Source organism: Nipponia nippon, unplaced genomic scaffold (assembly GCF_047370975.1).
Source record: "Nipponia nippon isolate SJK-2023a ecotype South Korea unplaced genomic scaffold, ASM4737097v1 scaffold_3, whole genome shotgun sequence".
Taxonomy (NCBI): Eukaryota; Metazoa; Chordata; class Aves; order Pelecaniformes; family Threskiornithidae; genus Nipponia; species Nipponia nippon.
The window spans coordinates 115038346-115063406 of NW_028262347.1; the positions used below are offsets into that span (position 1 = coordinate 115038346).

At 39.0% G+C, this 25061-nt stretch overlaps 1 protein-coding gene across 6 annotated transcripts in view; it reads left to right on the top strand.

Annotated features, from left to right (window-relative positions):
• Positions 1-25061, top strand: part of ADD3 (adducin 3) — a 112791-nt gene that overhangs the window by 35071 nt on the left and 52659 nt on the right. For 5 of the 6 annotated variants that reach the window (XM_087765135.1, XM_087765138.1, XM_087765134.1 and 2 more), the window contains one exon: positions 11510-11554. The gene's annotated coding sequence lies outside the window, so the exon portion shown is untranslated. Of the gene's footprint in view, positions 1-11132; positions 11226-11509; positions 11555-25061 lie in introns of those variants that run through there. The other variant, XM_087765136.1, reaches the window with a different exon arrangement.

The following is a 25061-nucleotide window of genomic DNA, read 5'->3' on the forward strand; positions in this document are numbered from 1 at the left end:
GGAGAGCGTATGAAACGGCCCCGTGCCATCAGCCTTGCTGGTGGGAGGCTTAGGGGGACCCTCTCTGAAGTCCAGTACTGATCGTGGCAGGGAAATGCGCTGGGGTTCATGGTGTGGAAACCCCTCCTGAAAATCGGCACCTTTTAACTGGCCCTCTTTGAGTTCTTGGAAAGAAAGAAATGTTTGCTGCTTCACTGGTTAAAAATTTGTTTTCCCTCTGAAAGAGAAACCATGAGATGTGGGCAGTCAGATTTTTAAAAAGTCATAGGGGAACCGCGGCACGCATGAACAAGCAGACTATATTAAGTGCCAGCTGTATTATAGATTATTTTTAGTGTCTCCTCCTACACTGTTTTTCAGAGGAGTAGGCTGGTACTGGTGGTGAGTGGGTGTGCATCCTGCTTGCACCTCTGTGCTCTCCCTCCTCTAATAGACGGGTGTGCCTCACTGGTGAGGTTCCTAATTAAATTGCCAGTTAGGGATGCTCAAGATTCAGTTCCTTAATTGGTTTGGAGGGTTTGCTTCATGCGCCTTTTGCAGCTGATGCTGTGTTTGCTACAGAAGCACCACAAACCCAGAAATTTTGTTCCTTCGGATTCTGCCCTGTTTCCTTAGAAACTAATTTCATACCATAGCTGCAGACTGAGAATCAAGTCACTTCACATTCTCACTGTTAGAAACATGTAAAATCAAATTGATGCAGACTAGGTGCAAATATATTTGTCCTCTCTTCTTTGCAGGTTCTTCTCTGCGGTGAATCTTCTGTTACTGATCATTTTCCAACTCAGATGCTTTAGAGAGCAGAGCCCGTTAGGCTGTGATTGCTATTCCTTTGATTAAGCTGCGAGGACTTGTCATTGCTGGAAGTAAAACTTATTTTTAGTAGCTTGCATGAAACATTCAGCTTGTGTCTCAAGAAGAGGAAGTTCAGTTGCTTAATTGATTATTGTCCATGTCTTCACTTCTAAAAGAAAAAAATATTACAAATTCTGGGGAAAATTTGAACAGCTTGAAATCACATAAAGGGGGGGGCGGAAAGTCCTTGCTAGTGGAGGTATTGCTCAACGGGTAACAGATCTCCTGGGGTTGTTTTTATGATAAATAATTTGGCAATGCTTCCCTGGAAGCAGAGTTGTGTTGCATCTTCACTATGTTTAAGCTAATTTTAATGACAAAATGTGTTTATTCATATTGATGGTCCTTTGTGGGTTTTGGAGATGAGGAGGCAAAAAACTGGGAAGGGATAATGTTGCATCAGCCTAGAAACTGGCAACTACAAGTGCAAGGAAGCAGAATGTTTGGTTTTGTTAGCGTTGCGTGAAGTCCTCATTTCATAGGTGTGGAAGAGGTAAATGTTGGCAAGGGAAGTGTTTCTGCCCCGGTTTTGTCCCCTTAATTATTCTGGTCCAAGCATTTGTTGTGGCCACAGAGCTTTATGCAAAATCTATTTTGCATTATTTTATATGTGGTGGTATTTGGGTGAGTTATTTCAGTAGTTAGTTTCTCACCTGGTCATGTTCAATTACGTTTTTAATTCATGGTTATCTCTATACTGTCTATTTCCTACTCTAATGAATTTACTGCGGTTGTGGTATGCAGCCCCCTGCGCATCTGTGATTGAACTTCTACTCCTTGGTATTCCAGAAGAGCTGTTGAAGAAACAAGAATATACTTGACGTTATCATTAAAAATCATTACACCTCTGAAGGGTCACTTCTTTGAATTAAATTCAGAGGTTTAACCTGAAAAGAAACAACAGCTGGCAGTTCTCTTTAAGCAATCATCCCTCTAGAAAGGTATTTTTCTTCTAGTGCCTGTTTTCTAATTTATGTTGCAGTATAGTTCTACACTGGCATTTTTCCCTTATCACAGGTATTAAATTAGCTCATCAAATTGAATTAAATTTTGAAATAAATCAGATGTTTGAGTCAAGCATCACAAAGTATCAGGAACCTTCGATTCCTAATTATAAGGTTAGCCGCATGTCATGCGTTGCTCATTGCTTTCATTAATTTTCTCTGTAACAAAAGGGCCAGTCTGGCTTTCATTGAAACTTGGTACAGATTTCTGGTGCATGTCAAGTGGAGTAGAATAAAGCCGCAAAATAGCTTTTAATGATAAGCTATAGTTGACTACCTTTGATCGAAAGAGATAGTGTGGCTTGAAAAATAGGGTTACAAAATGCACTAAAAGGGAAGCATTATACAGCAGCTCAGATAAAACCAGATAAAAGTAGATGGATTTTAAGAACATGTGGTTGAAAGTAAAAACCAGTTTGAGGTAGTTGCTTGTCTTCTGCAGTTTGCACTTTTTCTGCAAGTCTTCCTCAGCACATTTGTATCCTCAGTGTCGGGAGGGGGGTCGCAGCATGGATGTTTTGACGAAAAATAGAGGAATAGAGATGCAGTAGTCTTGTGCTAGGAGTGAGCTACCATGGGGAGGGATACCATCAAAATGGGTACGACTTCAAAAATAAAGGTTTTTCTATGTTCCTTTTAAAATTTGTCTCTGATCTTAGTTTGGCAATAGTTCATTTTATTTGCAAAACTGTCACTTTTACTGTCTAAAGAAACACTTTGGTACAATTGCTACTGTCCTAATCCATCATACTTGAACTTCTGTGCTGTTTGTAAGGGCTTTTGTGAAAACAAGGTGAAAACTGAGGGGAAAGATAGTAATTTCTCTCTCTCTTTTTTTTTTTTTTTTTTTTTTTAAAGGCAGCGCTAGAAAATGGTAAATGAAGTTGTATGACCTCAGTAGAGCTCACAAGGCAGATTGTGCGAGCTCCCCAGAGGGCACAGTAATTTTTTTGGGTAAACAAGAACTTAGAAAATAACTGTGCAGACAAGACGGGAAGATAGTAAGGGGATTTTCTTTGTTCATGAACAAATTTAACTTTCTTCTTAGTAAAGTAAATACAGTCCAGATGGCTGGAAAGTACAAGATGCTCCCAGGGGTTAGGGTGGAGGTTGGATGAATTAAGCTTTGTAGAAGTCAAAAGTGAACAAGTGAGATACAGAGTTTAAAAAAAAAAAAAAAATCATGTGTAGTTGGTTTCTATTCTTTCTCAGGTTTGGGAGCTGGATTGAACCATTCATGAGAGTGATTAAATTAAAGAATATGAAGAGGCAAAGTTTCTGTTTGTAATATCAGAATAAAGTAGGAAGAATACTGATGAAAACCTGTTTTTCTTTTACCAACAGAGTTGGTCAGTTTGTAAACAAATCATAATCTTAACTTCCACATACAGCTTGTTTCAATAAATCAGGGGTTTGGTACTTTGCAGCTGAAGAAAAATATTTTAAGATCTGTATGTGCACTGATCATTATTAGTTTTGCAGCAATAGTGGCATCATGAATCCAGCTCTGGCTTTATCCATAAATTAATACTGGAAGAAAATAGTACCATACGCTTGAAGTTTATGTTGTGAAACGTCTTCTGATCATCTGTTGTCAGGCGCAGAGATTCCTGGTGGGAGGTTGTGCTGTGCCTTGATGCGACTGGGCTGAATGCCTCAATCACTATTGGGAGCGTGGGGAAAGTCCTCTCCAGCCCCTCCGAACTTCAGCTGCAGGGATTCCTCTTCATTTCCATTCTTCTCTTCTCATTTTCGGGCATGGTATGAGGCAAGTTTTGACAGTCTTGGGAAGAGATGCAGGATGCCAGTAACCTTGCTGGAAATGCTCAGAAGTAATGTTGCTGAAGTAGAATGGGAGTAACGCTTCACCTTCATAGCTGAAAGAGAAAAATGTGTGCTAGAGCAGGTGTAGAGGGTGGTGTAGATTTGATGGCTTAGAAATAAAAACAACATAGTGTTAAAGGAAAAGATGAGATTAGAAAGGAATCGGTGGCTGCTCAGGTGGTTGAAGCATCAATTTAGCGAGCATAACTTCTTGGTAAAAACATCCTGAATGGTCATTTTTTGGGAGTGGAGTGGCAAAGACAGTTTGCAAAAAAACATGCTGTGAAATAAAATGTAGTGTGAGAATGTGCTAGATCTTATTGTTACTTTATACGAAAAAGTATGGAAAGATTCCCTATGAAACTTGCCTTGCTTTTTGTCCTTAGGCAGACCACTGTTGCTATACCAGTACTATAACTTCAACTGTTTAAGTATATTTTTTTTACATGTAAGTCTAATGAGAATGGCGTATCAAATGTACATACCTGAGTGAGTTGGGAAGTTGGTCTTGTTTCCTCGTGTGAGTGATGGAGCCTGAGGAAGCAGAAGTCTTGCTCCCTGAAGTGCCCATTCCACTCTTGAAGCTTTGATGCTGTAGTGGGTGTCTTGGGCAGAGTAGGAGGTAGATGGTCTGCATACAGCACCAAGAAGATGCTTCTAATTAGGAAGCTGAGGTGATTAAAAATGTAAAAATGTTCTCTTGTGGATGTCAGATTGAGAATAAAAAGGGCTAGATAGGCGCAGGGCTGTTTCCTAGTGGTAAACTAGTATATTTATGATTTATAGGAGGTTAGCCAAAGCAATGCTTATGGGCAATTCTCATACCAAGAGCACACATGGCAATGGAAGAGGAGGAGCGGGCCAAAGATGAAGTAGTGTAAGTGCAGGGGATGGTGCTGAAAACTAAATGCAGAGGTAGGAGCAAAGCACGAAAGGAGGGAGCCGCAATGTGTGGAGGGTGGGATTTCTTACAGCCATTAGCAGTCTTGGCATTTTTGAACGAGTATGTGTTGCTGAGGGTGGGATCTTGCAAACCGCTAGGTAGGAGTGGTTGGAGTGGATGGTTTCTGGTGAGAAGCTGAGAGCAACTTTTAAAATGCAGAGTGAGTATGACATACTAGTAGGTGAAATCTGATGGCAGTAATGAGATTGTAGGAAAACCTAATGAGTTGGAGTTGACACTGAAAGACTGGCAGAAAATAAGAAAGAGTTTTCTTCTCAGGGACAAGAAGAAAGCAGGAAACCTGTGTTAACAAAAGGTGAGAAAGGAGCCATACCGGTCTTTCACATTTCGTTTTCTTTTTAAAAAGGAATGTAAGATATTTCTTTTTTCTTACAGTAGAGATTTAAAATCTGAAGAGTCTGAATACCGGAATATATGTGGAATGTGGCAAAAAAAGTAGGGGCGGGGGGGGGGAAGATTAGGATGCAAGTTCAGGGGCATTAAATAGCAGCTGGAAAATGCTAGGTGTTTTTTTGTTCACAATTACCCAAACCTTGGACAGAGCTTGAAAATTATTTTGCTTAAATGTATTGTGTGTAGCTTTAACATATGCTTTTTCATTTTTCATAATGAAGGCTAAAGGAGCACTGTCCGCCTCCCCTTGACAGGCTTTTTGAAGCCACAGTTAGCACTTGTATTTTGTCTGGCTTGAAGTTCTGTCACTGAAAGAGATGCAATATACTAACAAATATGAATGAATGCAGCTTGACTAATGCCGATCTCAGTAGGGACTTTACCTCATTTTAAGGGGGCGAGGGGAGCAGAAGTCTGTAATGCTGAAATTATTTTCCTGAGGCCAGTTGGGATGCCTGTTGCTGAACTGTACCTGGCATCTGGATGCTTAAGGCCATTCAGATGACTTCTGAAGCTGCTGTTTCCCACTGCTTGGACTGTATTATGTGAAAAATTAATAATGCAGTACTTAAAATACCCTACATGAAAATATTTTTACAGTCTTGCTGAGAAACAGTTAGTAATTAGAGTAGATACCAGACAGCAGCTATATTCTTGGCAACACTGAATTGTTGAGCATTGAGCCTTTAGTAGTGGGATTTATCAAATGACAAAGGTAAGTGTAAATTCATTTTCATATGTATTTAGTTCAGCCAGAAGTCCTAATTAAAGCTTTTCAGATATTCTTCAATAGCTTTGATTTGTAACGTTTTTCTAAAATCAATCTCTGCTTCCTTATCAACACCAAAGCTTCCACTGATTGTAGTGCCAATTCAACTTGAGTTTGAATGTTACGCGGACTCTGCCCAGTAGTTTCTTGCCATTCTGAACATGCATCTTGGTGCAGCGACTGTAGGAAAAAATAAAAATGAACTGTGCATTTTAATGAAAACCAGCAAGTCGTTTCTTGCGTAGCTTGATATTACTATGTTCTAATTGTGGAAATATGTGGTGTCCTCTAACTACTGCCTTGCCTAACAGTCTGCAGAGTTTGGGTAGTTCTCTGTAGCATCACCAGTAAGATTAAGTTGAAAAGCTTTTGGTGGTTGTTTTTCTCTAGGACACTGACAGTAGTAAAAATAAAAAATAGTTTCTGAGTAGTCTTCTAAATCTCAGCACAGACTTTGGCGTATCAGCTGATGTGTTTTTTTGGTTATCTAATTAAGATAATAACTGGAAAAATAATTTTTGCTGCACTATGTGTAATTAAACCAAGCTGCTGCTTTATATAATTTATGTTTAGATCTTCAGCATCATCTAAAAAAGAGGGGAGGGTTCATATATTTGTAACTTCAGAAAAGTTGAATTCTCCAAGACCAAGAGTGTGCTGTGACAAAAGGTCAGCGCTTTGAGAGTTCATGTGCATCTCTTTGAAAGAAAAGATCAAGAGCTGCAGTAGTTCAAATAAAGCCTAGCTTGAAATTTTTAGCTTCCTGTTCAGTAGCTCCTGGCAAATGGTTTTGTATGTGAAAATATTATGGGAGACTTGCAATGGCTATTTTATCACTTATCATCTCAGAAGATTAAAGTACAGTATAGACACATTTTGTTTATGATCATGACCTCTTCCTCCATGGTGCCATTGGGACGACTTTGTTGTCAAAGCCTTGTGGCCCTGTTTGTCTGCACATGGGACACCAGAGCCATATCCCATTCTACTTTTTGAAGAGCATGGAGGATTTTTCCATGTTCCCTCCTAAAAGGGGAATGCCAAAATTTGAAATCTTGTAATTGTAAGTGTGGTTTCCTTGACTACCAGGGTGGTAATCCCTCTGCCATAGATTAGGAACACCCTCCCACACAAGCAACTTCTTTTAATGTCTCTATCCAAAGTTAAGACATTTGTCTGTCTTCGCTACCATCCAAAATTCTTGACTTGTTTGGCACACTAACCCCATAAAGCTTTGTCTTTCATGGGGTTTGTTTGTTTTGATTTTTCCTTCTGAAAACAATTTGGTCTTTGTAGAACATTTCAGTTTTGTTCTGTTTTTATGACTTGTTCCCCTTGCTTTCCTTCAGCTGCAATGGAGAGAATCAAGTACAGTTGCAGCCCTGATTAAAATCTTGGCTTAATTGAGTTGCAAATTTGCAATGACAGATCCTTGTCAGGGTGCCGATGATTAGTACCTTTTAGCATTCCTGGTGCCTTCCTGAATTCTGATGATACTCTGTTTTTGCCCTTGCTTATGTTCGTTTCTTCTCTTTTTCTCTCTTTGCAGCATGAAGCTCAGCAGGGGGTGTAAATTGCTTTTTCTGTGATAGTGACTTGTTAATTAGCTGTCAAGAAAATTAAGTCTCATTGTAAGGCCTGTCTTGCCTTTCCCTTGGGGTATCTCTGATACTTGGTCTCCTCATACGGCGTCTGAAGGCTGGTAGACCATGAGTACTAAGAGTGCCATTGCCCATACTGATAAGCTGACATTTCCAGCTTCCTTTGGGGGAATTCGTAGTGTCAGTTGGCATTACTCAAAAAGTAATCTGAAACGAGAAGCTGGGGAGGAAATCTATTCATTAGACTAACATGGGTGATATTGTATAAGGTGCAAGGGGTATACTACCAGTAGTACTGCTTTTTCTTCCACTTGGCGCGTTGAGTAACAACCCATGTTTTCGTGCCAGTGCTCCTCCCTAGCGTCGCCTGTCTTACTGTCAGGGAATGCTGCAGGACTGAGGCTTGTTACTGATATACTGAGTTATGGTTGGGGCTAGGGGTCTGTTTCTGGTTGATAGGGATGCTAACAGTATTTTGGGAAAATCCAACAAATAAGTAGAAATCGCAGTAGAAAAATAAATTTTTGATTAGACAAAGATGCTCAATAATTAAACATAAGTTCCCTCTCTAACCCTCAGGAAATATATTCTCGTAAAGCCTCTCAGGTGCTGAGTTTTAGTAAAGATATCTTGTGGCCCTGGTACAACACTTCTGTATCCTATTATATCATCTATTTTGTATGCTGAGCACTGAGAGTGGAGAAGATGGAAACATGGTTAGATTGTCAGTTGTTTCCAATGAAGAAATCTCTGTTTGGTGGAACTGTTTGCATTCCTGTGGTCAGTGGTATAAGGAAATACCATGTTATGAAAAATTCCCAATTGTTTCCTTAAGGGCTCTTCAAGTTGCACAATCTTTTGATGGTTTTGTTTGTTAAAAAAAGAAATTAGTTACCAGCTCTTCAGTTTGGAACTCAAAATTCTTTTAAATATTTACTAGGACTTTGCTTTTTATACTCAAGGTTTGGATTCAAACCAGAAGTGTATTTTCCTAATATACACTGATCAGCCATTATAATATGAGTAGTTGAAGATTATATTTTCATTCCAGGAGGAGTTTCTTTGGGATATCCCATTAGTTTGTTGACTATCCGTCATTGTGATTACTCATAATTTCTGGATGCAGCTCTAATATGTTGCTTCTCTGAGTGGGGAGACCTAGCTCTGCACTTTAATTCTCAAGAAGAGAAATGGTATCTCTGACACACAAATCCTTTTGTCCTACAGGCAGAAGCCCTTGTTTAATGTTTAATTTGTGCTTGTATTTTCAATATCCTGTTAGGATTTGTGTAATATGTCTGATTTCTGACATAGGCATTAATTCAGATGTATTCCAAATTTTTTTGAAGCTGCTGGTATTCAATATTTGTCTTACTGCTGTCATATCTTAAATATATCTCTCTTCCTAATTTATTCATCCAAGAATGTCTTTCAGTTATTATTTTCCCTGATCTGAGAGCTGGCTTTGAGTTGGTTCTTTACTGTGTGACTGTTATGCCTTTTCAGATTTTCTTTTTCCCATTCTCGATACGATCTGCATCCATTGTTACTGGATGTATAATTTTATTTTGGCCATAGAGGCATTTAATTAACGAATCAGAGCTGAGAGCATGGCCCAAACAATGCTAAGCGCAGTGAAGACAGCTGCTGGCCAGTGCCTACGTCAGAGTTTCGTGCCCACACTCAAGAGATGGGTAGAGTGGGATGAAAAGACCCTGATGGATTAAGCAGAGTGAATTAGGACATGACACCAAATGTTATAGTAGTTTCACAATTGTCAAGGGTTTTTTTGTTTTTTAATAATGAGAATTTTAAATTGGGGAGGGAGGAAGAGCTTGTGAGAGTGCATTGAGCCATACTAGGGAGAAGGGATGTGAAGAAGAAGAAAGGGATTGTAGCAAAGAGCTTGTGACAAAGCGCAGAAAAAAATCTGCTCAAAAGCATATGATGTTTGGAGTGTCATGGTTCTTGGCTTCAGCTGTTTTCCCCGCTGCCTCCTTTTGCTGAGAGCTGTAAGGTCTCCAGCTTCTCCAGTGCCCAGAGGTGGGGAGACAGCCGAGCAAGCTGGCCCTTGCTTACCTGGGGCTCTGCTGGCCCCCATGGCAGTGAGGGGTACTGTGCAGCTCCACAGGGGGCTAAAGTAGTGTTAAACACCGTCATACATGGGCACCTCTGTGTTCTGCCAACCAGTGCTATTGGTCCTGGAGTTGACAAAATTGGGGAGAATATTAAGTTTTCATATCTGAGAGTGATCTACCAATGCCCTCTAGAAACAGTAGCTGCTGGTGTGCAAGACAGGATCTCTTCTTGTGGGTGACAGCTACGCTTAAAATAACGTATCGGGAACTTGCATAGAAATAGCATTCCCTTATCTCTAGCAGTGTGAAGTAGATGAAAAATAAACCGTACTCATGCCAAGAATAAACAGTCACGTTAAAGTGTTTAAATTCCTGACGCTGTGGAGGGCTCCTGCTCTAACACGACATTTTGATGCCAATACACTTCCTCCTCTTTCCCCAGTCACTGCCATCGCTTTGTGCGCTCTGCCAGGGAGCGGCTGGCAGGACAGCAAAATAAGCAAATATGCCCAAGCCCCACGCAGAGCACCTGGCTACAGCCAATTCTGTTCCCTAAATCTGTATTCCTGTCAGATCTAAAAGTAGATGAAATAGTTTTGTGGCTGTTTACCTGTGTAAATAGTGAGTATTAGTCCATTGTTCATTCCTAAATGCGAACTTGCTGAAAATAATGCCATATTTATGGCAACATTTATTTTTCAAGTGAGCAAGGAACTGACTTTCTGTAACAATGTAATTCAGGGAAAACAGACAATTTAAGTGCACATACAATAACATCTTATTTTAACCATGGTTCTCCTGGAATTTTTGGTTTTTGCTTCCGAGTATCTTGTGATAATAATGTCTTACAATAATTTTGTATAATTCTACTTGCCTTCTTTTTGTGCATGTTGTTTTTTCGGAAGTCAATTCTTTACAGCTGAAATTCATAGAGAACTTTGAATAATCCAGCCTTTAGTGATGATGGGGAGTGGGATAGCCAGCCTGCTGAAATGTTGAAACTGGTCAAATATTTGTAGTACAATATACTGAGAAGGACCTAAACAGTAATGCTTGAGGGTACTGTATTGAAGTCACGGAAGAGTATCAAGGGAAAGCTGGTGGTGGTTGAAAGAGGGTGTTACAACCTAATGAATAAAAATGGGTTAAGAGGTTGGCAAGAAGTACCGCCTGTGCCTGATGGTAGACTGAGCTCAGTGTTTTCACAATGCATAAAATGTCTAATTTGCAATGTATAGATCTTAAAAAAGAAAATGTAGCATATGTTTTGTGTGCATGTATGAAATTAAGGAGTCTGGCCCCTGTCCCCAGGAAATAACTGTTTTTCCCCTGGAGGATTGGTTGAGGGAAAAGGGAAGATGATGGAAATAGATTTGTCAGGTTTGATTGAAGATAACTTGTGCTCAAAGACTGAGAAGACAAAAGATGATAGAGGCAAACAATTGCTATTTAATTTACTCATTTTACTTTCATGTTAGAAGATGAAAGCAAGACAAAAACCCATAGCTGCTGAGTGCTGGGAAAGGGTCAGAGCAAGGCAGTTGTTTCCTTATGAACTTTGTGCACCAGCAGTTGTCAGCCTTCAAAGAGCGGTATTGTGTGCCTTTCCCCGGCTCCCCACCAGACTGGAGCCTGCCCGCTCGGCAGCGTAGCGGCTGCTCTGGAGCTCAACTACTGCTGGGCTAGAAGAGGAATTGTGGATTGTGGCTGTTATGCTCTGGTTTAAAAATGCAGCAGGTAGGCTGAATTTTTACTTTCTGATTTGTAACCCAGTGCATGAGGCAAAATGGCAAGATTCCCAACTAGACGCTCTTAAATGAGAATTCCCTTTGAGATTTTTTTAATATGAAAAACGTGTTATATGATAACAAAGTAAAATGTAATTCAATGAAATATTCTGAAAAAGAGTTCAAGAAACTAAATGTTGTGTTAATGCTTTCTTAAGTTTTAAGTGTACAGTATATTCCAGTAATATTGAAAAGCCTACCAGGAGTCAGTAATCTCTTTCTTCTGTTTTACAGGTCAACTACATTACTAGAGCAAGGAGAGCTGCGGAAAAAATCAAGGTACCTGAAACATTTTACTGTCTGAATTCTTGGCTGTGTTCTTGCTTGTCATTTAGTGTAGTGATTTTAAGGGGGAGGAGGGGAACTGAATCAGCAAACTGCCACTTTTAAAGTGGTTTTACTAAAAAGTACAGACAAAAAAACCCACAATAACTTTCATCTCATTAATGTTGTGCAAAATACTTTTGTGGGATGAAATTGTACCTTAGCTTTGGTGTGTGTGCAAGAGTCTGAACAATACTGCATAATATTTGCTCTATATATGTAATGGAACTTCTTATGTGTAAGGGTATCAAGGTGTCCTGCAAGCTGCAGGCGCAGTGAGGTGGATGTTACCTATTTGTATGACTGGGTATGCTCACCAGCTGATGATGAGCATCATCAAAGATGAGTGAATGTGTTGCTTGCAGCTTTGACATTTATCACGCTAGTTAGCAGACTTCAGCACGTTATTTAACCATTACGTGTACAGTTCCTAAAGATGCATAAGGAGGAGTATGAAGACAGCAGAACCCGAGCAGTAGCCTATATTTTACAAGTGAGAAACTGGGTTTTTTCATACCTTTTTCAGACACTTCTCGCTATTATGTCTTACAAGCGTTACTGTGGTATAGCTAACATATATTGTGTTGTGGTCTTTATTTTTATCATAATAGGTAGCAAACATTCTTGCAGTGCAATCTTTAGGGATTTTAGTGCCTAATCTCTTATCTGAAGTATTTTTTTTTTCTACCAGTGTTTTCTCCAGCTCCCCAGTCCTTGATTAAAATAGGACAGTGTTACAACTTATGTTTTCATGCCTGTTATGTAATTAAAAAGACTATATTAAAATAATCCTGTTGCTAACACCTGGCTAGGATTCTTTTGGGGGAATTTTTTTGAGTTGCAGAAAGTCTTTCTCCTTTATTTGCTGTGAAATATTACCTGTAAAATGCTACACATACCTTGCAATTGCAACACTGACGCAGAAGCAAGGAAGGAGTCAAAATATTATCACTTTATCAAAATGTAAAGACAATGGCTTTTATTAGTAAAAGCTTACTGCATACCTCTGTGCACTTCAAATTGAATAGTGCTGCGCTGCCTTCTTCCACTACCAGTGCATGAAATTGTTACTTGTGATTGATGATGTAGTGAACTCCGCAGCTTTCTGCCCTGTTGAGAAGTTAATGCTCATATTTTTAGCTGGGCGCGTTGATCACGCAACACATGCAAAAGCAGTTTGCTATAGGTAAGAGTACAGTTTATATAGAATTAATCTCTCAAATTTCTCCTTTTAATACAGCTTTTGGAGACTGGTTATGTCAAGCATTTGTTTTATCTTTGTGACTGAGGAAAAAAATAATGGATGTTTTCTTTTTGATTGGTGTCTTCAAAAGTGTGGAAATTCAAAAGAAAGGTCAGAGCAACTTAGTGTTGGTAAAAATGAAACGCATCTAGTTCTTGACCTGCTGGTGGATAATTACGCTTACATTACAGGCAATGCAGAACTTCTCAGGTTAGTTATTTGCACAGAATTGAAAATACAGGAGAGAAATCCTGTCCCAGAGCGAAACAGCGATATTAGCAGTGACACATTCATCGACAATGCCTTTCATTTCAAGAAACAGAGTAATTTCTTAGTTTTTGACTTTGCTTTAAGATCGTTCAGGTGTGATGTCTTCCACCTTTAAATTGAGGTCTTCTGTGATATTCGGGGTGTTTAAAACGCAAGTTGTTTTCCTGGAAACTTGGGAGACTGTCTGCTGTGCATGGAGCCCCAGCATGGCTACGTTCCCTTCGGTGCTGTACTGGCCTCTCCTGCAGGCTCCTGGTAAGATGAGAAGCTGGCAAAAAGCATAAAAAGGAATTCATGTGTGGCTGGAAAAAAGATACAGGGGAGTCTCAGACTTTTTTATCTGGCGTCTCCAGTGCTGAAGGAGAGGTTTCTTTCTCTTTGCCCAATTTAGACAAGAGATTTTACTCCAGACGTCTTTTTGCCCCTTACTGTGCAAAACCTGTCAGATCCTTTTCCTGACACTTTCTCCCCTGTCAGTCCCTCAGAAAGACTTCAAAAGAGATTTTTCCCTATTGCAAAAGGAACCAGACATGGCCTTTCTTACTCACCCTGTATTTGAAGCATTGATAAGTAACATGTGGCTGGCTCCAAACTGCAGAGTTTCCCAGCCATTTGACAAAACACTGTTAATCGTTAAGTTTTAAAAAAAATATAGGATTGCTCTTTCTTCTTTGCAATTGCTCTTTTGTGTAATATATCCCAAGAGTTTTGATTCTTTTCTGTCTGAAGCAGTCAGAATTCACTACTGTCTTTCTGATTAATGCATATTGAAAAGAAATGTCAAATTTTTAAAACTTTTCCATATGGGAATGGTTTCTTTATTCATAATCTGTGTCACACTGTTTAAGCTGTAACTTTTTTCTTTAATGCCGATGGATCATCACTGTTTGGAACATTTATTTCAGGAATGCCCTAGCAGAAAGAAAAATATTATTTTTAAAACTTGAGACTGAGTAAGAGGAGCCTGGAATCGAAATCCACTGTCTTGTGTAATTGTTTAAACCTACTACACAGTTTGGCAAAGGTACGAACTGAGAGGTCTTTTCCATAAAACGTAGCTGGGGCTTCATCTTCAAAGACAGGGTATGCCCGAGGACAGTTTCTGATCCTTTTAATAAGAGTAGAGCTCACTTGAAAGGCAAGGCTGCAGATGAAGAAGAATGTAACCTGGGGGTTTATGAGCTTATTCAATAACTCCAATCTGGTGCATCGCATTATAATGATGGGAGAACACGGTAAAACGACTGCCTTTTTATTTCCTGCTCTGTCTAAGGAACAGTCTAAAAGCAAAGGGTACAAAAATACAGTAAGATGGAAGATTAATCTAAATTGGTGTTCAAATTTATCACCTGAATTGATTTTTCTTAAAAAATAATAATAAAACCCCCAAGCTCTCCCTGAAATACAGAGAGGCCACCAGCATTGCCCCCAGCCATTTAACCTGGTTAAATAAAATTCAGCATTGGCTCTTAGCTGTTGCACAAACTGCACTCCCTTCAGCTTCTGTTGTCCTACGTGGTTTGTATGAGGAGGGCTCAGACCTCGAATTGTTAAAAACATTGAAGGGTCCCGTTTGGGCCATTTTCTGAAACAATCTCATGAAACTCTGCTTTAAGATTCAGCAACTTTGTAAAGTTGATTTTTTTTTTTTTAATGCTTTTTGAGAGCAGTGGGTAATGCCTTTCTCTGATATGAAGCACATTTCTATGCCCCAGTTAGCATTACTCGTTTTGCTAGAAATTAGACTTTTAAAATCCCCTTACACATAGTGCTGAGGAAGAGGTCAAGGTAGGGCAGAGTAGAATGGTTGCCAAAGTTTTTTTGCATATTACCAAGGTAGAGTTGACCAAAATTTTTGTCTCTACCCTACTTAAAGTGTCAGTCCTTAGTGTCCCATTCCCCACCATGCACATACACACCGGGGGCATATCTGTTTTGCAGGATGACTGTAGCAGCACTGGTGAAGGTCATGTTTCTAACCAGGCTGCTGTAGTTTTGGTGCTTTTGAGCCCCTGGGCTTTCTAAGCTTAGAGAGAGGCTAGACGTTGTTTGTGGCACTATTTTAAGCACGCTCTTGATGCTTCCTGTCCCCCCCAATGCATCTTTCAACATGGCTGTCTGTTTTACCATCACCAAGTGTATATCTCCATTTGCCTACCAGCCCTCACCCTTCCAGTCCAGCAAGGAGGAACTGGGATGAACATTGGCTCGACGTCTGTTTAGGCACATCCCTTTCTAGGCTTGAGTAAGGGAAACTGTTGAAGTGTTTACTCCTGGATATGTGGCATTTCATGCAAACATGGAAAGCTTGTATTCTGTGTCTTCCATCAGTTACCAGCCCTGACAGAACCATACTTTAGCATCCTAGAGATGAGATCCTCCTGTTAAATGTGCCTTTATTGTCCCCTCTGAGCCCCATGGTCAGGGTGAACTTTCTTATTTTGGTCAGTTTTTTAATTTAATTTAAACTGTAAATGTCGGTGACTAGATAATCCTGTCTGCATGAATGATGAAGCAGAATATGTGGTACAAGTGTATTTCTCTCTTAAATGCCTGTTTCTAGGAAATATTCGTAAAAATAAGTTGGTCTTGCAGTCTGTTAACAAAAACAAAATGAAACACACAGTTGGGCTCATGTACATTTCATAGAACAATGTCATCTGATACCTTGTTCTCTACAGCAAATCAGTTTGAAGCTTTTTTTGTTCCTAGCATGAGAAGTTTCAGTGCAGAAAAGTCTGAGTCTTTGACTTAATCTTCTCACGAAATATTTATAGCTGCAGGTGGTAATATTTGTTCATACTGTATCTGCGCTCTGCTTTTTTCTCGTTCAGATTCAAAAAAGATAACTACATTCATTGTGAAGATTACGGTATTTTTCCGGAGTCCTTCATTTTTTTGGACTTTTTCTTTCCTGTTGAGGTGAAGAAACTTTCTGGAACTCAGTTCCTGTTTGCTCGGCTAGTCTCAGCCCTGTCCTGTACGGGACGTGACAATGGTGCTGTATCTCCTCCACCTCTCCAGCTTTCCCTGCTGGTGATAGTGCTCATGCTGAACTGAGCTGTTCACTGTGACCAGTTGCATCAAAGCACTGGGCCTCTGCCCAGATACTCATAAACAAATGAAATACAATGTGGGATATATATATTGTGCAAGCTAAAGTAATCAAAGAGAACATAAAAAAAAGACAAAAGGAGATCCTGTTCAACGTTTCTACAGTTGCTGCCTTTCTCCTGAAAAAGCACTTGCTTTGTGTGTAGCTTCTATTGCTTTATTACACATGTGAAAGGGTTGTGTCATTGTTGATTGTGTTTTAATTGTGGTTTTAATTATCATTTTAAAAACACCGTAATTTTCAACATAAATTGCCATTACGAAATAGAACCTGGTTCTCTGTATCCTCAGCACCAAGCTGATGGTTGTCTTGTCTCAAAAGGGCCAAAACCAAAGTTTCTCTGGCATGATCAGACCAAGCTTGAGCACTTGCACTGCTTCTCTCACTGTGACGGAAAGCTGGAGGAGGAGAGCTTAGTAGTGGAGGATGAGGAAGCTTTTAAAGTAAAACAGGAAAACATCACCCTAGGATACTTTCAGAATTGCTGCTACTTATATGGTCCCTAGTAGTAAGGAAGGCTTATCCAAATTCATGCAGCCTTTTAAAATGTGAATAGGGCACTTGAAGCGAAGATCCTGCTTCCTCAGGCACACTGCTGATCCTTGGGTTTGTGCAGAATTTCTGTAGATATTGCTTCTGTTGTGGATTTAGGAAAAACACATTCAGGCTTCCCCAGCCAACGTATCTTTTGCAAGCATTATTTTCATTATGCTAAAATCCTGAATTGTTGGTGCTGCCCCCCCACCCCCCCTTTTTTTTTTCCCACGAGTGCCTGGAAGGTGTTGAAGAGTGTTGGATTGCTCTTCGCTGTTTTCCCTTTCCAATGCCCCTATCGTGGAAGCAGTTTGCTGGCAGCAGATAAGTTTCTATATCTCATTCCCTGTCAAATTCCTCGGTCCGTGTGATAAAGCAGTTTCATGCAAGGCAGGAGGAGGAAGAGGACAGCACTCATGTAAAGTCTCTGATTGCAGTAGGGGTCGGAGGAGTTTGGCAGACGTCTCCAGAAGGAATTGTAGGGAGTGGGTGCTGCTGAGCATGGGAGAGCAGCGCTGGAGCTCTGGAGTTCACCAAGCAAAAAACTCGTCCTTTTTCAGCTGACATGAGCAGGCCGTTACAAGTTAGTTAATACAGGTTGTGTTATCAAATCCTGTTAATTATGAATTAATGAAGAACAGCTCTGGAAAAAAGACTTGATATAACTATTCAGTAGCTTGTGACATCGTGATGAGATTTTCAGCTCTTTATATGTGATGCTGGAATTAAAGCTGAAAATGCTGATTCAAAATTGCAGACTGGCACATTTTAAATCAATAAGCTTATAACTACAAGAGAACAGATCTAGCTTATAATTAAATATTGTTTCTGAAAGACAAAATCATTCCATTTTGCTAGCATTTATAACTATAACAAAATAGGTTTAAATGTGTCACCCTACCTCTACCACTTTGTACTTAATTTTTGAAATTGTTTCTCAGCTTAGGAGTAAGTCTGTGCTCAAGGGCTAAAAATTCTGAATCTTTGTGAGCATAAAAAGCCATAGCTAGATGTGTATCAGCTCATCACTGTGACTTTACAGTGGAAATTGTCGGGTTTTTATCCAACCTAGTCTAGTTTGGCTTTCTTCTTAAGCTGAGTGGAGTGAATGAAGAATAAGTGCTTAAAAATTGAACTTTTTCCAAAATAGTTACAAGCCTTAAAACTCTCTTCCACTCAATGCTGATTTAATAAATTCAACAACAGACTGTGTTTTTAGGATTTTTTCCCCTTCACTCATTGAACTGTATTCAGTAATGATGACCTCCTTAGCAAATGTTGATATTTAGAAAGTCAGTTTAATAAACATTCAGCTTTTTGTTTCCCCTCTGCTGAAGCTGGATTTACTTCTTAACAGTTCAGTTGGAATAACATGAGGGTTTTCTCTGCTAATAACCAGGGACTCTTCACAGAAAAGAACCTGTTAAGTGTGGAACTAGTTTTAAGATTTGGCCTAGTTGTGTACCTTGGTATGTCAGGTTAAAACAATGTCAGTCGAGTTATTTGCAGCTGACGCTCTTTTAATTCTGTTTCTTCTAAAGGGCTTATGCTGCTAACTGAGACTTTCCAATGCTACAATCTCTGCTGGTTATCAGCATGGAGTGCTAGGAAACATGATTTGTGTTGTGTCATCTTTAGTCTGAGGAGAGTCTTGGTTGAAGGGGGATGGGGGTAAAAAATAAAATCTCTAATGTAGCATAAGTGCAAGTCTGATTTCTTTATGCTCTGTTGGCATTCAGGAACTGTTTTCAGTGGTGAACAGTTGCTGCTGTTGCCTGGTGTATACACCTCAATGTAGAGAGAGATATGTAGGGTTTCACATCAACTTCTTCTGTTTGAAGTTTGTCTATACAGGTAATTGGAGTAACCTATAATTAGTTCTCTTAATTTTAAGTTCAAGTTATCCATGTTTCTGGATTAACATTAGTACAACCACACAAATCAGTGGCTGATCATTTCTGAATCAAATCTGTTTATTCTCAGCTAACCACCTTTAATTGTCGGGATGGCATTAGACCATTTGTACTTGACATAGGCTGTAACTTCAGATTGAGTTAATTCTTCTAATAAACTAAAGCAGTCCAGCCCCCAAATATTACAATTTAATAATAAAACAAAACCCTTTGTTTGCATTCTGTTTGTGGTCTTTGAATATGTGTTCCTTAAAAAAACCCAAACAAACACCAATGATGAAACACATGGTATTATGAAACACAATTTAACTCATGAGAGTTCCGATCCTGGTTATAGTACATTGAACAAATTGCCTTGATGTTTGGAGCAATAACCTGCTACTGTGAAGATACAGAAGGAGGGAACTTCATGAGTGTTTTCGAAGGAGGAAGCCTCTTGATACCAGTCTCAAGCCTGTAGAAGGCAGTGACTTCAGAAAGCATCAGTGTTGCTTTCAGTACATTGGCATATGGGGTCTGGGATAGCAAAGCTGGTTCTTACCTGGCTCCCAGTAAGCAGAAGTTTGGACTATGGTTGCATTTGTATGGTCAAACTGAACGTTCACTGGTAACATCTGGGCCAGGGAACTGAATGCTGCAGTTCCCATGCCAGCCTTCTGCCTTTGCTAGTCATAAAAGTGAGAATGCTTGTTGTAAGAAAGTTGAAGCTTGCAGGTATTAAAGCAGCTCTTTAGAGACTGTGAATTAGAAGTTGGATAAAATATATACCATCTATCAAAGGCTTCCAACTTTTTTTTTGTTGCTACTTTTTATTTTTAAGAGGTAAGGAGGGTTTTATAGCAGACTTAAGGAGTCTTCTTAGAAACAAGGAGACATCTTTCAAAAGTTGAAGTTTTCTCCAAAGAAAATAAAAAGGGAAAAGAAAAACACCCCTCTCGCAAATTAAATTTTAAAGTATAATAAGTCTGGCCAAAAGATATTCTGAGAAACAATTTGCTAAAGATATGAGAGCCTACAATGAATCATTTAAATTGAATCATTTCAAGTACATCAGAAATGGACGTCCTGCCAGACAGACTGGAGAGCCGATAGATGACTGAATTGTAAAAGAAGTGCTCAGTGAAGATAAGGCACAGAATGAAAGCTAAATCATTTGTATCTAAGTTGACTTTCCTGAGAGATTTTAATGTAGGAACTTCACTCTGTGGGTGATATTTTGAGAATTGGTCTCAAATTGAAATGTTGGTAGAAAAGTTTTTTAGAACCTCAAAAAAAAAAGAAAAAGTAGCAAATTGCCAGGAGTAGATGACATTTGCCCAAGGTAACTGCATGTGACAATGCTGATCTGGCAACTGTGATCTGTTACTTAAAAATGCTGCAGGATCAGAGGCAGGAAACACTATTTCAATATATTAAAAGCATTCCAGAAATAGTCATGGTACCACAGACCAGCAGGTGTGTACAGGCAAGTTGGTATGTTTCATTAGGAGCAAAGACCACAGAATTGGTAAACATGGGCATATAGCATTTATCTCATGATTTGAGAAAAGTGCACGTCTACATTCCAAATAGATGGTCTTTAGCCTGATGGCGGGACATGCAGTTAATTGGATCTCTTCTTTTTCCTCCCCTTCAGCTTGCAGAACTGAAACTGCCAGTGGTGTCAAATGAAAAAAAACTATTATTTGGTCTGTAATCATATAACTTTGTGAAAACTATACTTACTTAATAACCAGAAACAGTATACTATACTGCAATGTAACTTTTTTTTGTTAAATTAGATAGATGTCAATAAATAATTAGACCATAAGAAATAGTGGACCTTGTTTCACATTGCTGATAACACACACTTCTTGGCAAGAGGATACAAAATGAATAAGGTATGGTGTCACCCTGGCATCAGATACAAGGGTTCAGGAAAAAAGATTCTTTGGACTAATAGTGGCTTCATGCAAGTTATTCCATGGGTACAGCCTCTTTAAGGTGTCTCAATTTGCATGTAGACTGAATACGTTTTCAATTTCTTCAGCGTAAAAAGTTTGGATTGGAATTAAACATCAGATTTTTCCTACTAGTTCATCATAAGTGTATGAATTCATGAACTGAAATACAAAATGGGCATTTTACAAACTTCACTTTCTCTGCAAAAGAGAAAAATACCCGATTAAAAGAAAGAGCTGTTTGATACACTTGTTACAATGATGTCTCCCTTGAAGGAGTAAACAGTTGCACACAGCAATAAGGCTGTGTGCTGTGAGGACTTTTTTCAGCTACTTATCATCCTAAGAGGAAGAACTTGCATTTCACCAATTGTGTGTAAAGTTGCTGATGACCTGTGGATGTTTGAAAAGATAAGTAACTGTGGGGGAAAAAAAAACTTTACTACTGATTTGTGTAAAAATTTTAATACCTTAATGATGGTGAAATAGCTTTAAAGTGAAACAGATTTACTAGGCCAGCGAAAAGGCCGCCCCCTGCATCTGCCAGCTATATACCAATTCGGCACCAAGGAAACATAAAATGAGGAAAGGTTACCAAAGATGTCAGGTTACTTCCATGGAAACATTTTCTTTGGCTAAATCTGTCCTTCAGGCTTTGAGGAGATACACTGTAGATAAATTTATGCTGTTCTCTTTAAAGCATAAAACACTGAGTTTGCACCGTTTGTTATTTTGCACATGTTGTGTCATATGGAAGAAAGCATATGTCTGTAGGTGGGTACTGATAAGCTTGCGTGATTCAGAAAAGTATTCAAAAATCCGTTCATCTTCACCATAACTTACAATGTTGCATGTTTGCTGTGAATCATGACAATTCAATCCCAGGTCATCTAGCTGTCGTATAAGGAGGTGAGCTTAAATTAGCTTTTACCAAATACATTTCAGTGCAATATGTTCAATACATTTCACTGCAATAAACTGCGTGTAGCAAGGTGCTTGTAGTGGGCGGATGGATGCAAGGGCTTTGTTGTTGCTCTAACTCAACTTTCAACATGGACTGTGAAAGGATTTCTAGTATAAAGGAGTACTTTGATTATTTACATGTCATGCAAACATTGAAATGTAAAGACTTCAGTACCACACTGATGGCCAGAAGTGTGTTGTGTAATGTATTTGCTAACTTCTTGGCTCATTTTTCTTTCTTGACAGCAATAATAAAATACAGAAGACAGTCTTTGAGATGTGCATTACCTGCAAGCATTTGCTGGGAGTGGGAGGGAAAACATTATTGTTGTTTTAAAAGTCTTTTGTGGAACTTGTTAAACACCATTTTCTCTTAAACTTATTTGCTTTACAGTAGTCTCTGTAGACATACGTTTTCCTAATCAAGTAAATTTGTACTTTGATCACAAACCCAATAAAATTTAAATCTACTACATTTCCCTCATTCTTCCTCCCCTCAATTTTCCTTCTGCTTTATTCCCTGCATGTTGACATTTTTTTAATTTATATTCTTTAAGGAATCAGGCATGTATTTTCACTTAATGTTTGTTATGTTAGCAGCTCCTGCACTTGGTATTCTGAGAGCTTGTTTGTGCCTGGTGACATTTTCTCACAGCATATTTTAGTCTGCAGTCACACTACTGTTGCCAAATCTTGGTTATTTGCTTGGTACTGCTAGGTAGTCATTTTATACTGTGTTGTATCACAATGCAGAAAATTAGTATGTAATATGGCTTATTGACTGGAGCAATGTAAAAACTCCTTTGCCTGTGGAGTTAGGGACATGCATAGAAAAAACACGTGCCAAAATGTACTACCCGTCGTGCTGTGTGAATTGCAAGAATTTAGTGAGTAGGCTCTTGTTCTTAAATCCACCATTTACCATTTTTCCCCCCCTTAGTATTTGAAATAGCTAAGTGATCTCTTCCTATGTGTTTCCTCGGTCTTGCATGTAGCTTGCTGGTGTTTTAGAGCAGCATGCGTCTTGCATAACTTGAGATGTCTGCAATATGGATGTCTACTTGTGAATTATGTGCCTCTGTTGCAATCGCTGTAAGTCTGCAATGCAGCCAATGAAGTCTAGAAAATGACTCGCTTCATCCTAGAGAGAGACTTTACATAACATTTGAATTCATTGTCTAATTAAACATTTAAAGTTAGGCAAAAAGAATCACACTCTAGGACCTAATGAATCCACGAATCACACTCTAGGACCTAATGAATCCACGAACACAAATGTTGAACAAGAAGATGTTAAGTTTCAGTAGTTCATACATAATATGAATGATAAATGAAAACTATTACTTTAGAACTTAGGAATTTTCCTTTCAGACTGGGAACTTCTAGATATTTGGCAACTTTGTTCCTGATTCAAATTCCGGAGAGAGAAAAACTTAAATCATCCCAAGTGATTCACAAATTATTTAACAATAAAGTATGAAATGTGGTAATTCACACACTGAGCTCCTCTTTGCTATTTATCCTTAACCATTATGTAATGTAAGCGTTTCTAGGCATTATCAAGCACCTTCCACATTTCAGTAATTATTCTAACGTATGAGATACGTATTGCCTGTTCATTCATGTGGGCACTTTGTCAGCGTGAGTAAATGCAACTTCCTCATGCTACAGCTGAGTGTGAAACTAGGGATTTTCTAAACCCCTTTGCATTCTTTTAGTGTGAAATTCTTCGCTGTGTAGCAAATCTGAGAGCTATGCGCCACTTAAAACCTCACTACTACTCACTCGTAAGTCTATTTTGGGATGTAAGTGGTAGGCAGGCTTGGAGCCCTCTCTGCATCTGAATTTTAGCCGTAGTCACTTAAGTTTATCTCCAGCTTGAAGCATCATGCCTGAATTTAAACGCTAAATCCTTAAGAGCAGAAGAATTGTGGTATTTATTTCTGGGACACATCTTCCATGCTTTTAAATGATGCATAGATCTGGATAGGTTTGCTGCACAAGAAAGAATTTTGCTTTGGAGAAGAAAAAGTAGAAAGAGAAGAGACTAGTCTGTGAACAGTTGTGTTTGGTTAGCCAGTTGGCATACATGCACCTGCAAGATTCACTTGAATGACTGATTTTTATTTGTAGTGCTCAGCCGAGTTTTACTGATGCAGTGAAATTTACTCTGTTGTCACTTCTAACATCTATCAATATTTTCACTACCTTCTATCAAAATATTACTGAAAACTGAGCCTGAGAAACAATTTTGAAATTGATAGCTATTGAATTAATACCCATTCTAATAACTGGGTGGAGTGAGTCTCATTTCTAAGCTACATAATTTCTTGAGAGGCAGCTACAGCACTGTCACCACCCCTTAGTTTGCTGGAATATCTTGGATTTTGAGGTAGGTCTAATAACACCTTTAATCCCTCTGGGATTTTTAGATTAAAAACTTCACATTGTTTTGCTGTTTAAATACAGTTTTGCCTTGTATTGCCCAATATTTACGATAAATAATATACTAAGTAATGTATAAGTAAGGTATATTATTATTATTATTTGCATTGCAGCACCTTATGTGAAAAGAACTAACCGTCTTGGAGCGCTGGCCTATGTGCCCTGGGGGTCATGGGGTTGCTCAGTGCAACTGCTGCTGGGTGCCCTTGCTTCCACCTCCCTCCCTCGTGCCTTCTTCCCCAATGTAAAACTCGATTGGTCACATACACAAACTTTCTGTATGTGTTTCTAATATATGAGAAGGTCAGGTTTTGCTGTGGCCGACAGTAAGCAATGTAAGAAATCCTCCAATGGATTTGCCCGATGTTGAGCAGCTAAGAGTGAAATTACAGGAATAATGATGAGTGCTGTTCTTGCTTTCAAGCAGCCATGGAACTATTCCTGTGACAATATAGTGAGATTACTTGCAGTCTGAAGTGTGCTATACTTCTGATTTAAAAAAAACTGTGCTGCTTCTGTTTACCCATTACTGAGTCATTGGTTCCAAGGGAGTAAAAAGAGAGGGTATTTTAAGCCATTCGTACAAATTCATACTTTCCAGTCAACGATAGGATTTGGATTTACTTTCCTTGGGAAAGTGTAAATTACTGAAAGTCCTCTACTTTTTGTATTTTCCCAGTGCTAACACTGCGTGCTTGTGTAGGTGTTTCAGAGATGATACCAATCTTCTGAAGCATAGATCTAAACTTTAGAGATCCATATTTAAAAAGGTAATGTTTAAATATTTCATCAATCTTTTTTGGTAAAGGAATATTGTTCTCATATTTGTTTCATTACTCTATGAACACAATATCACAGTCTTATTTCTGCAGAATGTTTTTCTTTCCACACACCGGTACAGAAGCCTGTAGTTTTAGCAAACCCAATTTATTCAGCAAAATATGCAGCATGGTACTTCGGCATGCCTTTTTGTAAAGGGAATAGCCCTTCAATAGTTACTTCTTACCTTAGGTACTGGTCTTGAAAAGTGTCAGGTGCA